The following is a 16362-nucleotide window of genomic DNA, read 5'->3' on the forward strand; positions in this document are numbered from 1 at the left end:
GCAATGGAAGTTCCCCATCACTCGGAATAATCGTTAGCTTGCTCATTTATTCCATTGGCAAGGCGAATAAAATACAACGAAAATCTATCTTAAAATATTCGCATGTTTTACTTTTCACTTTTTTTGCAACTCCAAAGATACCGCAGCAGAAAAATACCATTAGAAAAAAAAGTGGCAAAATCATTGGGCCATAAAATTATGATGTTTTTCCTTTTGCTGATTTGTTGGCATGAGTTGCTAGTTGTTATTAATATGGACTTGTTAATTAATATCTAAAGAAAATTTATGAAAATATAATTTCTTTATTATGCCTCGCATCTGTGCTTAATAATTGACCACTACTGTAGTCTATGTTTACGCTTGAGGAAAATTAACAGTTTTTTGAGGTTAACCGATTTGAACTTCTGGTATTTACAAATTTCCCCTTTCTTATGGTTTGTTTTAAACTGCCATTCATGTGGGTTTATAATTTTCTTCTTTAACCCCAAGGCCCCTCAGGTAATTATATGTGTGTTAGCCCATAGTTCTACGGACAATTTTGTTTTGGTTTTTGTCACCAGAGACTAAGGAATGAGCGAAAGACTGCTGGAAATTGGTCTTTTATAATCACATTTGTAAGCATTTAAGCATAAAATTGTTTTATGACAACCTTAATGCTATGGGGAAAATCAGTGAGAGAGATAGAGGGAGGAAGAAGAATTGCAATGTTGGGTGTTGTTGCAATGCAACAGGTTCTTGGGTGAAGGATAGGTGATAGGTTTCGAAACCATTCTTACAGGGTGCTATGAGAGACTGTGTGTAGAGAAAGTTATATTGCAAAATATGTTGAAACTTTTTTGAGAAAATCTTTTAGAAATTTTTTGGAGAACATTTCCTTGAATTTTTGTCTTGGGAGAAAATTTCTTTTAAATTTTTTTCTTTGGAGAAATTTTTTAGAAATTTTGTTTTTGGAGAAAACTATCAGCAAATTTTATGTTTGGAGAAAATGTTTTAAAATTTTCTCTGAAAAACCTTTTTGGAATTTTTGTCTTTGGAGAAATTTTTTTTGAAATTATGTCTTTGGAAAAAATTTCTTAGAATTTTGTCTTTGGAGAAAATTTTTGGGAATTTTTTTTTTGGAGAAAACTGTTTTTTTGCAAAATATGTCTTTAGAGAAAATTTCTTAGAAAACTTTTCTTGGGAGATTGTATTTTACACTGTTTTTGGAGAAAATTGTTTTTGCAAATTATGTCTTTAGAGAAATCTTTCCTTTGGAGAATTTATGTTTACACAGTTTTTGGAGAAAATATCTTAGAATTTTTGATTTTGGAGAAAATTTCAGAGGAATTTTGTATGTTTTTGGAGAAAATTTTTAGAATCTTGTTCTTTGGTAAAAATTTTTCAAGAAATTACGTCTTTAGAAAAAATTTTGTAAAATTTTCTTTGGAGAAAATTTCTAAGATTTTTTGTTTTGGAAAAAATTTTTAGAAAATTTGTTTTTGGAAATTAAGTCATTAGCGAAAATTTCTTAAAAGTTTGTCTTTGGAGAAAATGTTTTTTTGGAGAAAATTTTATAGAATTATTGTTTTTGGAGAAAATTTCTTAATAGTTTTGTCTATGGAGATAATTTCTTAGAAATTTTGACTTTGGAAAAAATTTCTTGAAAATATTGTCATTGGGGATTCTTTTTTTAAACTTTTTTGGAGAAATTTTCTTAGAATTGTTGTTTTTGGAGAAAATTTCTTGTCTTTGGAGAAAATTTTTGGGATTTTTTTTTTTTTTTGGAGAAAATTGTTTTTTGGAAAATATGTCTTTAGAGAAAATTTCTTAGAAAACTTTTCTTGGGAGATTGTATTTTACACAGTTTTTGGAGAAAATTGTTTTTGCAAATTATGTCTTTAGAGAAATCTTTCCTTTGGAGAATTTATGTTTACACAGTTTTTGGAGAAAATATCTTAGAATTTTTGATTTTGGAGAAAATTTCTTAGGAATCCTGTATGTTTTTGGAGAAAAGTTTTAGAATCTTGTTCTTTGGTAAAAATTTCTCAATAAATTAGGTTTTTAGAAAAAATTTTGTACAACTTTTTTCTTTGGAGAATTTTTGTTTGGAGAAAATTTCTAAGATTTTTTGTTTTGGAAAATAATTTTTAGAAAATTTGTTTTTTGAGAAAATTATTTTTGGAAATTATGTCTTTAGCGAAAATTTCTTAAAGTTTTATCTTTGGAGATAATTTTTTAGAATTATCGTTTTTGGAGAAAATTTCTTATAAGTTTTGTCTTTGGAGAAAATTTCATAGAATTATTGTTTTTGGTGAAAATTTCTTAAAAGTTTTGTCTTTGGAGAAAATGTCTTAGAAATTTTGACTTTGGGGATTCTTTTTTTAAACTTTTTTGGAGAAATTTTCTTAGAATTGTAGTTTTTGGAGAAAATTTCTTAGAAATCTTAGAAATTTGTCTTAAGAGAAAATTGGAGATTTTGTCTTTGAAGAGTTTTTTTTAATTTTTGAAAATTCCTTAGAAATTTTGTCTTTGGAGAATTTTTTTTGGAGAAAATTTCTTAGTAATTTTGTTTTTGGCGAAAATTGCTTTAAAATTTTGTTTTTGAAGAATTTTTTAAAATGTTTTCTTTTTTTAGAAAATATTTTAAAACTCTTTCTTTGAATTGAAAAATTTTGTATTTTTTTGGGGAAAATTCTACTCAAAATTCTATGTTCTTTAGAGAAAATTTCTTACAATTTTTTTTTCATGGTAAAAAATTTTTCTGGAAATTACTTCTTTGGAGAAAATTTCTTAGAAATTTAGTTCTTTGAAGAAAATTTTTTAAAATTTTGTTCTTTGTAACAATTTTTTCCAGAAATTACGTGTTTGGAGGAAATTTCTTAGAAATTTTGTCTATGGAGAATATTTTGTAGAAACTTTGTCTTTGGAGAACATTTTTTAGAAGTTTTCTTAGATTTTTGAATTGGAAAATTTTAAAATTTCTTTCTTTGGAGAAACTTTCTGAAAAATTTTGTTTTCGTAGAAAAATTTTTACGAAAACAAAATTATTACCATATCCACTTATGACGTTGAAAGCCTGAATTCGAATCCTCGATATATCGATAACTTTTTCAGCGGGGGTTATCCCCTTCTAATAATGGCAACATTTGTGAGGTCTATGAGTGTAAACATTTCTCCCCAGCACTTCATTCGGATTCGGCTATTAAATGTAGGTCCCTTGTCATTGAACTTAAAACTTAATCGAACAGCACTCATTGAGAAGTTTGCCCCTGTTGTATGGCCTAGGATTCAAAGAATGCAAGGTCAGGTGCATGGCGCAATGTTTAGAATCTCTGAAATAATTCTGAACATATGACAGCGCTGACTTAGCTTTCCAGATACGTTGGTATTTCGTAAAATAAGAAAGTGGACAATTATGACAGGTAAGGTCGACATGCGAACCCGTCATCCATTTATAAAACTTCTAAATATAGTAGAAGGTGACCCGCGTGGAGTCGGTGATGAAGTGGGAATTTGTATTGGATGTCGGACTGCCACGATTTACTGACCTAACGTCGATCAAAGGAGGACGAAGGAGCTGCTGGCTTTTGTTAAGAGCCCACTGAGCACTATTACAAAAGTTATAAAAGGGCACTGTGCGATAGGCCATATGGCGACGCAGATGGAAATGCTCCATAATGATTACGAAGTGAAGATCAGGCGCTTGCTTTCTTTGTTCGGGATTCGGGGATCAGCCTTTCCCCTCAGCCCGATCAGATAGGCTGATCATATAGAGTTTCTCTAGAATGACTACTCAGATACGTCGATAAGACAGAATGGTTTCGGCAGTGGACCGCGGTCATGTGTGAGTAGAGCGCAGCACCACTGTGTGGCACACACAGAGTAAACACTTAGATGGGCTTGAACAAAAGCTCCTCCGGGTATGCATATTCACGTAGTTGTGTCGGATGAGCGCCTGCTTCCTATTCTCTTCTTCAATCTCTTCATTTTCCTACTCCGTATTCAGGTTTGATCTCTGCACTTACACTAGGATGTGGTCTACTTGATCAACTTAATCAAAAACTCTACAACTGAAAAATACCAGGTGATTCTTATGTTAATGTTGTAAGTGTCCTGTCATGTTGTTAGCGCATTTCAGCAACCGGAATGAGAAATCTGAAGCATACACCATATTTTACCCCTGCTGTCTAAACAAACGAAAGCTGTGAACTTCGATAATGTAAAAGACCCCAGTAATTGGCTTAGCAACCTTCCAAGTCCAGGTTTGCTGATTTCTGCATATATGGTTCCGATTTCTCACATATATGGTTCGAGGGCATACATGCAATTTTTTGGGTAAGAAATCGAAGTGCTTGATTCAATTGTACAACACACATGTATATAACATCCATTCTGTTTAAAATAAAAAAAAATATTTCTAAGTGCACCTGCTTTTATTTATTTTTAGACATTTTTTGTATACAAAGCCAAAAAAAACCAGAGAGGCACGGCAGCGAATAATGATGACAAGAGTACTTAAAACCCTGCAGCACTTGTGCGTCTACCTTCTCGTCATACAATAAGCGTGGTATGTGTGGTACCACCACAAGGGATAGGAAGGACATTTCAACATTTGTTTTGTGACATAAAGACTGGCAGAGCAAATATTACAAACGCTTTAGACAGCACTTGAATAATATTAGCAGTGAAAAGGCATAGCATTTAATGTTGACAAATTTAAATTATTAAAAGAAGAGAAGATAAGACAACAAATTTACCAAGGATCCTCGCCAAATGGTTAATGGTAAAGAAAAGTGGGTCAATAACATAAATACTGTAGAAAGATTTGCTGAACTAAAGGGAATATTAAACAGCGGTGTAGTATTAGTTATATGTCCTAAGAGTTTACATATGGTGGATGGCGCATCTTGAGGTAGCGCAAGTTTTCATAGGCCAACCTATAAAAGTATAAAAGCCGGAGGCCACCGTAGCGCAGAGGTTAGCATGTCCGCCTATGACGCTGAACGCCTGGGTTCGAATTCTTGCGAGACCATCAGAAAAAATTTTCAGCGGTGGTTTTCCCCTCCTAATGCTGGCACGGGAGGCCACCGTAGCGCAGAGGTTAGCATGTCCGCCTATGACGCTGAACGCCTGTGTTCGAATCCCACCGAGACCATCAGAAAAGAATTTCAGCGGTTGTTTTCCCCTCCTAATGCTGGCAACATTTGTTAGCACCTCACAAATGTTGCCAGCATTAGGAGGGGAAAACTTCTCTCCAAAGAGGTGTCGCACTGCGGCACGCCGTTCGGACTCGGCTATAAAAAAGGAGATGATAAGGGGTCTCCTTTTTTATAGCCGAGTCCGAACGGCGTGCCGCAGTGCGACTTGGAGTATTTAAGAGAAAGATTCTTCGTAAAATATAGGAACCGGTTAATAGAGAACATTGGCGTCGTATGAACCACGAGCTGTATGACGAAGTTAGCATAGTTACACGTATCAAAATACAGCGGCTGCGTTGGCTAGGTCAGGTTGTCAGAATGGATGAAGAAGCTCCAGCAAAGAAGTCTTTTGAAGGCCAGCACGGTGATACACGCAAACTGGGACGACCAAAAGCCCGATGAAAAGATCAAGTGGTAGAAGACGCCTCGATACTTGGTGTCAGAGATTATAAAATGATTGCAGAGGATTTTTTTAAGACTTTCGACATTACTGGTGAATTTCATAAAAATTGGTTCAGATTTACACATATATCTCTCATATACATATATATCGCCCGATTTTAACTTCTATAGTCACAGCAAGCGCATTTATTACCCAATCTTTCCAAAATTTACACAACTTTTTGCATTTGCAATTTTGCATAACGCCTTCTTCGACGTATTCTCCAAATCGGTTCAGTTTTAGATATAGCTCCCATATATATGTTCGTCCGATTTTAAGAAATATTGAAATAAAGTGCTCATTTGTTAAATGATTCTCTCGTTATTCGGCAGGAGGGATTTTCTTATGACTTTCGACATTACTGGTGAATTTCATAGAGATGGATTCAGTTTGAGATATAGCTGTCATATATGTATATCGCCCGATTTTCACGACAAGAGCCATTGCAAGAGCATTTATTGACCAATCTTGCCAAAATTTTGCAAAAAGCTTTCCTCAATACCACAATAGCTGAGAAGTTTGTTCGAAATCGTTTCAGATTTAAATATAGCTTCCATTTACATGTTTGTCAGATTTTGGCTAATTTCCAATAAAATGCTAATTTGTAAACCGATTCTCTCGACATTTAGCAGGAAGGATTTTCTTATGACTCTCGACATTACTGGTGAATTTCATAGAAATCGGTTAAGTTTTAGATATAGCTGTCATATATGTATATCGCCCGATTTTAACAACAAGAGCCGCTGCAAGCTCCCATTTACATGTTCGTCACATTTTGGGTAATTTGCAATAATTTTGTCATTTGTTAACCGTAGGAATTACAGTTTGAACATATTTGCTCGAAATTTGATAGGGATTGTTTAATAACCCATCTGAAAACATCCGCCGAGGTCCATCAAAATTGGTTCAGAGTTGGATGTAGCTCCCACATTGAGTTTATAGGGTAGGTATAGGGTATTATACAGTCGGCACCGCCCGACTTTTGACCTTCCTTACAACATTTCTGTGACAGGTTTAAGATTTGTATTGTTCCTGAATCCCTGAGATATTCAATTTTTCCCACATGATAATGACCTACAATGATATGAAATTTGTATGCATACGTTGTGAAGGTGCTTGGCCAGGCCATATTATCTTTCTCACGAATCAAAAAGCTATTTGCAAATTATTTCAATCTTTTTATGAAGGTATACCCCTAGTCTACATTTCAACCTCAATTCATTTTCATTGAGACTAATCCTTTTAGCAACAATGTAAAACTTTTTGTTTGCACACATTGGGTTACCCCAAAAGGATAAGTGCAAACCCATTTGCCTTTCTTTCAATCCAACAAAGACAAAAATCAATAATCCAAACACAAATTTAAAATGTGCAAACTGAGAACAAACAACAACCAAGCCGTTGACAACACAAATTGTAATGTACATTCAACTTTTGAAATGCATTGCAGAAAGGTTCGCCATTAAAAACCAAAAACAAAAACAAATATTCCTTTTTGTTTTTGCTATACCTTTAGCCAGAAGTCTGACGGAAAAATGGCCAACCTTTTTGGCAATAAGCCAATGGAGGGTACTAATTTTTGTTCTCTTACTCTCATATGGATGATGTGTTTCCAAAGTGATGACTGTTTCCCAATTTTTTGTTGTTAGCCTGCCCAAACACTATGACAACAACAAGGAAGGATGTGAACGTATCCTTGGAAGTGATTAAACTTAGCTGGCGCTGCTGGCGACAACAATAGATCTTAAGGTATGGGAGATAACAAAAATAAAATGGCAAATTGCCACACACATACTATGGCCCTTCTCCATCTCTTCTCTAACGAAAGTTAAGACTTTTGCTTGCTAACTCAAACGAATGTTGGTAGGGCTACAAATATTTAAATGAGCATGAAATCAGAAGACAAAAGGCAAGCCATTATAAATGGTAATAATGTAGTGAAGAAAAAAAAACACACAGTCCCATATAAAAAGTGAATAAAACTAAATTTCTATCACATAAGACATGAAACATTGCCATGGTCATGATATAATAATCATTTTTGTTAAGGGGAAATTAAAGATATTATGCCATAATAAGTAGAACAATGAAAACTTGACATATGGTTTGTGAAGTTTGTTGAGTATTCAGACGTATAACGGATGAGAAACTTAAAATTTTGTAAAAGGTTGTTTTAGTCTAGATATGAACCATAAACACATGGGATTGAAACAGAATTTTTAATCTTCCATTATTCCAGGAGTGCCGAAATGGAAAGATATAAGTGCAGGAGAATCAAAATATTCGGGAATCAGGACAAAGTTCGGAATATTAGCAAAGAAACGAATATCAAATCCATGGATTTGGTACAGATTCATCCCCTAACAGAAATAAAGAAAGAAATCTAGTAACATATACATATAGTGTGCTTAGGATATGGAAACAACATTTTCGCTGATGCTGGTAACCGAAATTGTCAATGACAAGGATAGCACGAAACCAATCTCTTCCGATGGTATATGATGATATGTATTCTACCTAGTCAAATAAGAAAGTACAACAAGGCTGTAGGAACCGATGGATTGTCGGTTGAACTATTTGTGAACGGAGGCAACATGCTGATGAGGCGTATACATCAGCTCGTTTGCGCAATCTGGCTAGAAAAACGCATGGCCAATCCTTGGAACTTCAGCATACTATGTCACCTACACAAGAAAGACAACAAGGCAGCAGAAGCCAATGGGCTGCCTATTGAAATATTTAAAGCAATAAGCGACAGGCCAATAAGGCGTATGGCCAATCTAGCTACAATAGAACTAGTAAGAGTGTGCTAAGTTCGGCCGGGCCGAATCTTATATAACCTCCACCACATTTGTCGAGTTCTTTGCGTTGTATCTCCTTTTAGGCAAACAAAGAATAATGGATAAGAACTGTTATGCTATTGGAGCTATATTAAGATATAGTCCGATTCGGGTAATAAATTAATTGAATGTTGAAAACCATTGTAGAAGTCATGGTGTAATATTTCAGTCCATTCGGATAAGAATTGCGCCTTGTAGAGGCTAAAGATCTCGGGAGATCGATTTATATGGGAGCTCGATCAAACCATATAAGATACGTATGTTGCAGGTCATGGGAGAAGCGGTTGTACAAAAATTCAGCCAAATCGAGTGAGAATTGCGCCCTCTAGAGGCTTAAGAAGTTAAGATTAAAGATCGGTTTATATGACAGCTATATCAGGTTATTTACCGTTTTGAACCATACTTAGTACAGTTGTTGGAAGCCATAAAAAAACACTCCGTGCAAAATTTCAGCTAAATCGGATAAGAATTGCGCCCTCTAGTGGTTCAAGAAATCAATATCCAAGATCGGGTTATATATCAGCTATATCAGGTTATTTACCGATTTGAACCACACTTACAGTTGTACAGTTGTTGGAAGTTATAAAAAAAACTCCGTGCAAAATTTCAGCTAAATCGGATAAGAATTGCGCCCTCTAGCGGCTTAAAAAATCAGTATCAAAGATCGGTTTATATATTAGCTATATCAGGTTAATTATCGATTTGAACCATACTTAGCACAGTTGTTGGAAGTCATAACAAAACACTCCGTGCAAAATTTCAGCCAAATCGGATGAGAATTGCGCCCTCTAGTGGCTCAAGAAGTTAAGATCCAACATAGGTTTATATGGCAGATATATCAGGCAATGAACTGATTTAAATCAAGCCAAACCTAAGCACGGTTGTTGGAAGTCATAATGGAATACTACATACAAAGTTTCAGATAAGAATTGAAAATCGGTTTATATGGCAACTATATCGGGTTATGGACCGATTTAAACCATACTTAGAAAAGTTGTTGGAAGTTATAACAAATGATTTCATGCTAAATTTCAGCCAAATTGGATGAGAATTGCGCCCTCTAGTGGCTCAAGAAGTCAAGAAGTCAAGATCCAAGATCGGTTTATATGGCAGCTATATCAGGTTTTGAACCTATTTGAATCACACTTAGCACAGTTGTTGGAAGTCATAACAAAACACTCCGTCCAAAATTTTAGCCAAATCGGATGAGAATTGCGTCCTCTAGTGGCTGAAGAAATCAAGATCCAAAATCGATTTATATGGCAGCTATGTCAGGTTATGAACCGATTTGAACCATACTTAGCATACTTATTGAAAGTCATAAAAAAACACTTCATGCTAAATTTCAGCCAAATCGGATGTGCCCTCTAGTGGTTTAAGAAGTCAAGATCCCAAACCGGTTTACATGGCAGCTATATATGGTTATGGACTGGTTTGAACCAACCTTGGCACAGTTGTAGAAAGTAATACCAAAACACTTCATGCTAAATTCCAGCCAAATCGGATGAGAATTGCACCCTCTAGTGGCTCAAGAAGTCAAGATCCAAAATCGGTTTATGTGGCAGCTGTATCAAAACATGGACCGATATGGCCCATTTACAATTCCAACTGACCTACACTGATAATACGGATATTAATCCGCCCCATGCCACTATGGACATACACCTAAGCCAGTAATTGGCTTGTTATGCGCTCTAAATACTAAAAAAAATAACCTCGGAAAAGAAAATCTAAGTTAGAAATTCGGTGGTACTTACAAAATCCTTAATTGTTTTCCATACCACGCCCCTAAGTTGGTTCATGTCTGCTATTATGTCCCCACCTAAGTTCCTCTGTCTTTTAGTCGCGAAAGCCTGGCAATGACATAGGAAATACCCCAACGTCTTTCCCCAAATGCCCTATACATGCTATTACTTGCCGCACCGATTTTGCATACGTGAACTCGTTGTCCTGTCTCCCGTTATGATACCGAAAGCTATACTGACCTCCTTCTTACTTCCTTTCAGTAATAGCTTCGTCTCCTCACGATCTGGATCACCCCAAAGAATTGTCGCTGTCCTACCAACTGTTTCGCTGTTTCACAGTGTTGAATGCGCATTCTTCGCCCTTAACTCGGACTGCGTCGACCCGAAAGGCTTCGGGTTAACCACGTTTGTTGATGGCAGTCCTTTGGCCTTCACTGCCAAATAGTCTGCCCTTTCATTACACCGTAGTCCGTTATGGCCAAGCTCCCAAGCGATGCGGATTGTGCCATTATCAGAGAATGCGTTAATCTCCTTCTTACATTCCAAGATTGTTCGTGATCTTTCCGTGCTGGTTGTTATTGCCCTTATGGCTATTTTACTTTCAGTAAAGATGTTCACACTCGATGTCCTCGCGTTAGCACCACACCACCTCACCCATTCCCTGATCGTCCGGATCTCCGCCCGCAGAATCGTATTATGGTCAGGCAGTCTAAAACAGATTTAAGTCCTTGGGTTCTCAATGTAGATCCCCAGGCCCACTCAGTCCTCTAGCTTTGATCCATCCGTGTAACATAATCTTCCAGATGGCATTACTAGGGTTCTGTCAGTGCGAGACCACTGATAAGAAATATTTGTGCAAAATTTCAAGCGCCTAGCTTTACTCCTTCGAAAGTTAGCGTGCTTTCGACAGACAGACAGACGGACGGATATGGCAAAATCGCCTTAAAATTTCAAGGCGATCAAGAATATATATAGAATATATATATAGAATGCATATACTTTATGGGTTCTTAGACGAATATTTCAAGGTGTTACAAACGGAATGGTGAAATTTGTATACACCCATCCCATGGTGGAGGGTGTAAAAACGCATACCCGATAATGGGAACCTCAGCAGACTATGACCCCTACACAAGAAAGGAGAAAAGATAGCATGGCATAACTCTCCGCCCCATCTAATGTCTCTGCTGTAGTTCATATTTCAAATTCCTACCCACTTTTCAAAGCATTTCAAATTTCAAACACCTATACAACTGTCATTATAAGTAATTTATACTAAAAATATTTGAAATGAAAGTGAGATACAACAAATAGGCCGTTCATTTGCAATTATTCTGTTGCGACCCAGTTGTCATTCATATAACCGCAATATTGCGGTCTTGTAGTCATTTCAGCAGCATTGCAAATGCCGAAACGATAAAGGAGAAAAAAAATTCGACTATGTTTGACATCAAGCCGTTGTTGACTGTCAGACTTTGCGGTCCCTCCACATTACCTTAGAAGTAAAGGGGACCCCCTTTACCTTTATTTCTTAGCTGATGTCCACCTAGTCTTTTGACATTTTCTTTTTGCATTTTTTGCTCTCCACTATTGTCTATTGGTCTCAATAGGTAATTAACTTACTTACATTGCACTGCTTTCTTAATGAGTGGATGTCAATACTTCGGTTATCTCTACATCTGCACCACATTGGACAGATGACATATATTACACCTTAGGCCAAGACATCCATTAACATTAAGTGAAGAATGTAGCAAGAATACATTAATGTACAATAAAGTAGCACATACCCAAGTATTGTGACAAAAAACAATGAGAGAAAGATTTTTTTCTCATAAAAAGAAAAGCCAATTGTAATAAAATTGTGGAAAGGTATCAGGAGAAAAGGCAAGAACTGTAATTCACCAGAAAAAGAGAGAAATGGTAAGACGAGAGTGTAAGCAAATCGAAATTTTCAGTAGGCAGAATGAAGCCCGAAAATTCTACCATAAAATTTCATATCCAACGAATGGCATTTGAACAGGCACATTTTTTGCAGAGACCAAAAAGGAAATCTGGAAACAGATACAGATAGCGGGTTTCCAATATGGAAAAAACTGTCCTTAGCAACAGGTAACCAATACCTGACGACATTGTGGAATATATACATCCTAGTCGAAAGAAGTCAACGTAGGAGCTAGCCGACTATAGAACAACAACGCAGCAGAAGCCGATGGATTACCATCGAAACTATGCAACCTTAGCATACTATGTCCTATTCACAATACAAGAGACAAGACACTGCAGTGCCAACAATAGAGACATAAGTCTCCTTCCCAACGAATACAAAATACTATCGACCGTTCTCTGTGAGAGACTAAACTCTAAAGTTAACGAGTAAATTGGGCATTATCAATGCCGCCATGGATGCACACACAGATTTCAGAGTCCCTAAAATGTGATTGGTAGTTCCTAGTCTTCCAAGCTCGTCTGATGTACAATTACTTGGGATACGTCTGGGAGTGAGAAGATAAAACTCTTCAGCAATACTGTTGAAAGATCTGCGATAGTAGAGGGCAGTTTTCTCTTCCAAAAATACGTTTCCCTGAAGTTTAATAACTGCCTAGATATCATAAAAGACCATATAGCTCAATAGGTCTGAAAACTGCAGTATTCAGCCAGTTAATGAGGCACGGATAAAGTCCCCAAATTCCCCCTCTTGCAGTTGTATAGGGTAAGAGTTTCAAATTTCACTCTTTTGAGAATGTTGAATATGAAATTTAATTTCCTTCCTAGCAAAACACACAGTTATTTTGCGCTTTCAGTAAATGGAACATACTATGTTTCCAAGGACCTGGTGAAAAGAACAGCTACTGTTTTTTATGTTTTGAAAGCAACCATGGGACACCCTGTGGCAAGAGTAAAACAGTAAGACTTTCCAAGGTAGCGTTACTTTACCATTAAAGTAGACCCCCTAACATCGAAGTTGTAAAGCGATTACGTGCCTATTGGCAATTTAAGGTTTGTAGTAAGACGTGTCAGACTATATTCGTCAACGTATGGAACTGTCTCCAAAACTCCCCTGCAAGAGGCGGTACGAATTAATTATCCCCTTAATATCAAGGAGTTACACGACCACGGGCCAATTAGCATCTATGGTTTGTAGTCAAGGGTATGCGATTATATCCGAACGGGACCTGGTTGATACCTGGGCACTTCATCAAGTAATAGGCGACTTTACAACTGTTTTGTCTATTTTGTCTATTTGGTTATTTTGCTTTCCCCAAATACGAAAAATCCATGGGACCAAATATAAAAAATAATATAAAACAAAAAAAACTCGCAGATAACAAATAACTCTACCAATGAGGGGAAATTGCCCAGAGATAGATAATTCAGTGAGCGAGCTTCTTGGTAGAGTGGAGGCTTCCTACATTAGTAGCATTGACGCTTTATACCAAAACTGCGTAGACTGACTACGCACAGTGGGCCAAACGGGAAAAAAATGGAAATAAGTCTGCAACTTTTTATCTGTTGATCTTAGCGGTACAAAATGTTCTACACATTTATAAAGTAGCATATAGGCTTTTAGGAAATGGAAAGAAATGATAATACTTTCATGAACAAAGTTTTTGAAAACTTGAAGGAAATGGAAGTATTTTTTTTTTAAATTGCAAATATTTGACAACGAAATATTTGTCATTTTTAAACTGCTTAAGATATTGATGTGATTCCTTTTTATTTAGTCCATACATGTACTGGCACAGTTTGTGTGAAATTTGAAATATATAGCTCAAAAATTGACGAAGCAATTAAAAATACACGGAAAAAACCAAGTCAACATCTTGATATTTTAAAATTAAACAATTCATACGGTACACTATGGCAATATACATTAGCCATATTCTTTAAGTCAAGTTCTTTCCCTAGAGTCCTGCAAATCGGTTCAGTAGATCAGAAGTTATGGTCTCCAGAAGAATGGAAAAGTCAAAAGTGGTCAACTTTGACACCCTGTATCTCACCCTGTATTAAAGATATGGACCTACAGCTGCACTTTCCTGAAAGCCTTTGTCTTCGATTTATTTCGTCGATTATATTCGACACATTTGTAGGGGAAGATAAAAAGTTTTAGACTTATTTCCAATTCTTTTTGCCGTTTGGCCCACTGTGCGACGTGGGTACAGGTTGATCAAGACCCTTTGGCCGAGTGTTTCGAAGTAAAGGACGTCAATTATTTTGGGGCTGAGGAAGCAAAACCATGGACTGCTATTTCTTGACGGGTCATTTCAATGTCAGGTCTTTGAAGTTATACGGCACACAGGGGCAGACTTCTAAAGAGCTGTAGTGACGAGGAGTTGGAGAAGTATTAAGGGTGAATTCCCTCCTGGTTTTTAGCGCTCTTGTCTTTCGGAACTACTGTAGAAGTCTGAAGTAGTGGTTGAAGCTGTCGCATATTTGAGCTCTTGGTTAGTCTCCCCGGTTCTCATCGTCTTTTGTCTCGTGAATTAGAATCTAAATACCTCACAAGATGGTGATTAACCATGCTCTCCATAACCTTGGAGAGAGAGGATAATATCGCAATTAGCTGGAAATTGGCAGGGTTGTTCGCCCCACCCATCTTGGGTATTGGCTGACCGTTCGCAACCGTCCAATGCGCCGAGAAGACTCCCGCACGGAAGGCAAGGTAGAAAAGGATGCGTAATGGACGCAAGCTTCGATGAACACTTGCGCAAGACAAGTGTTGACAGCCAGGTAATTTATTTACGTCTAGGTTTTCAAGAACTCCACGAGTTCGAAAAAAATATCTGGGGCATGACGCGAGATACATTTTTCATTAAGGGGAGTGGTTGATTGCTATCCGGCAGGGAAAAGTTTCAGGCAAACCTATCAGCCTATAGGTTAGCCTTATTAATCGGGTCAGTGAACGTTTGATCATCCTTAGCAAGAGTTGTGATAGATGAAGGACTACCCTTTACCCTTTTCACGAAGGACCAAAAGCTCTTACTTCCTCGTGTAGAAGCAAGAACCTGTTCGCAAAGAAATTTTTCGCACCTAAACACTTTTTTTATCTAACCGCCTGAATTCCAACTCTTTCGATATGACAGCATCTTTGCATTTCTGGTTATACCAACTTTTGTCATCTGATTTAGCCGTTAACGTCTTAATTGGATTAAATGTCCTCATTCCATTTAAACATATCTTCTCAATCATTTCAGCAGTAGCATTTATAACGTCAATTAGAAAACATAGTTTCCAATTAAAATGCTGAAATAATCCATTGGGGTCATCTTAACGTGCTTTTTCGTATAAAAATATTGACCGCTGATTACGAAAAAGATGCTGAAACAATGCAGTGATCGGAGTTCGCAAGAGGTGCAAGAGTATTAACATCGTACTTTTCAGAGTGTGAATTCAAGAAAAGGTGAAGAATAATATTTTGGTGCCCTTGAATACATACCATATGTGTCGGTTCCTTCATTAGTTGCGCCAAAACATTATGTGCAGCGAAAAGCTCAAAGTATTGGCCCTCAGGAGTCGTATGGCTCGAAAGGGAAAGCCAGGAGGAGTTGTGGACACTGAAATCCCCACCGACAACGATTTTACTACTCGGAAAATTCTCCAAAATATTTGTAATGGAATCAGTAGCCGTTGTACGGCTTAATAAGGGCGTCAAAGCCGATCATGAAAGCCTGCCTTTCTGAGTTTTGACTTCTATATAAAAATCCGAAATGCAGTATATGTGTCCCAATCCCGAATTCCACCCAAAGGTAGTTAAATTCAGAATCCTGTGAGTCCACGTGTTGTCGTATTTGGGACACTAAATCGTTACATACATTTACCACGTGGCCTCTGTGCGAAATAAAAATAGAAATAGTGTGGTATCCAGTGGATTGAAATCCCCACGCACGTGGGTCTTACAAAGAGCTAAAATGTGAGGACGGTGAAAATTACTATGTGCATGCACCGCTAAGAAATTCGCATATTGACCGAATGTATTTAAAATCACCTAGACAACCAGAAATAGCTGATATAGCTGCCATATAAACCGATCTTCAGATTTGACGTTTTGAGCTTCTAGAAGGCCCAATTAACACCCGATTCGGCAAAAATTTTGAACGAATTTTACATATGCGCCCTTAAAATAAGTTCATATGTATACATTTTTAGCAAAAATCTAT

Source organism: Stomoxys calcitrans, chromosome 3 (assembly GCF_963082655.1).
Source record: "Stomoxys calcitrans chromosome 3, idStoCalc2.1, whole genome shotgun sequence".
NCBI lineage: Eukaryota > Metazoa > Arthropoda > Insecta > Diptera > Muscidae > Stomoxys > Stomoxys calcitrans.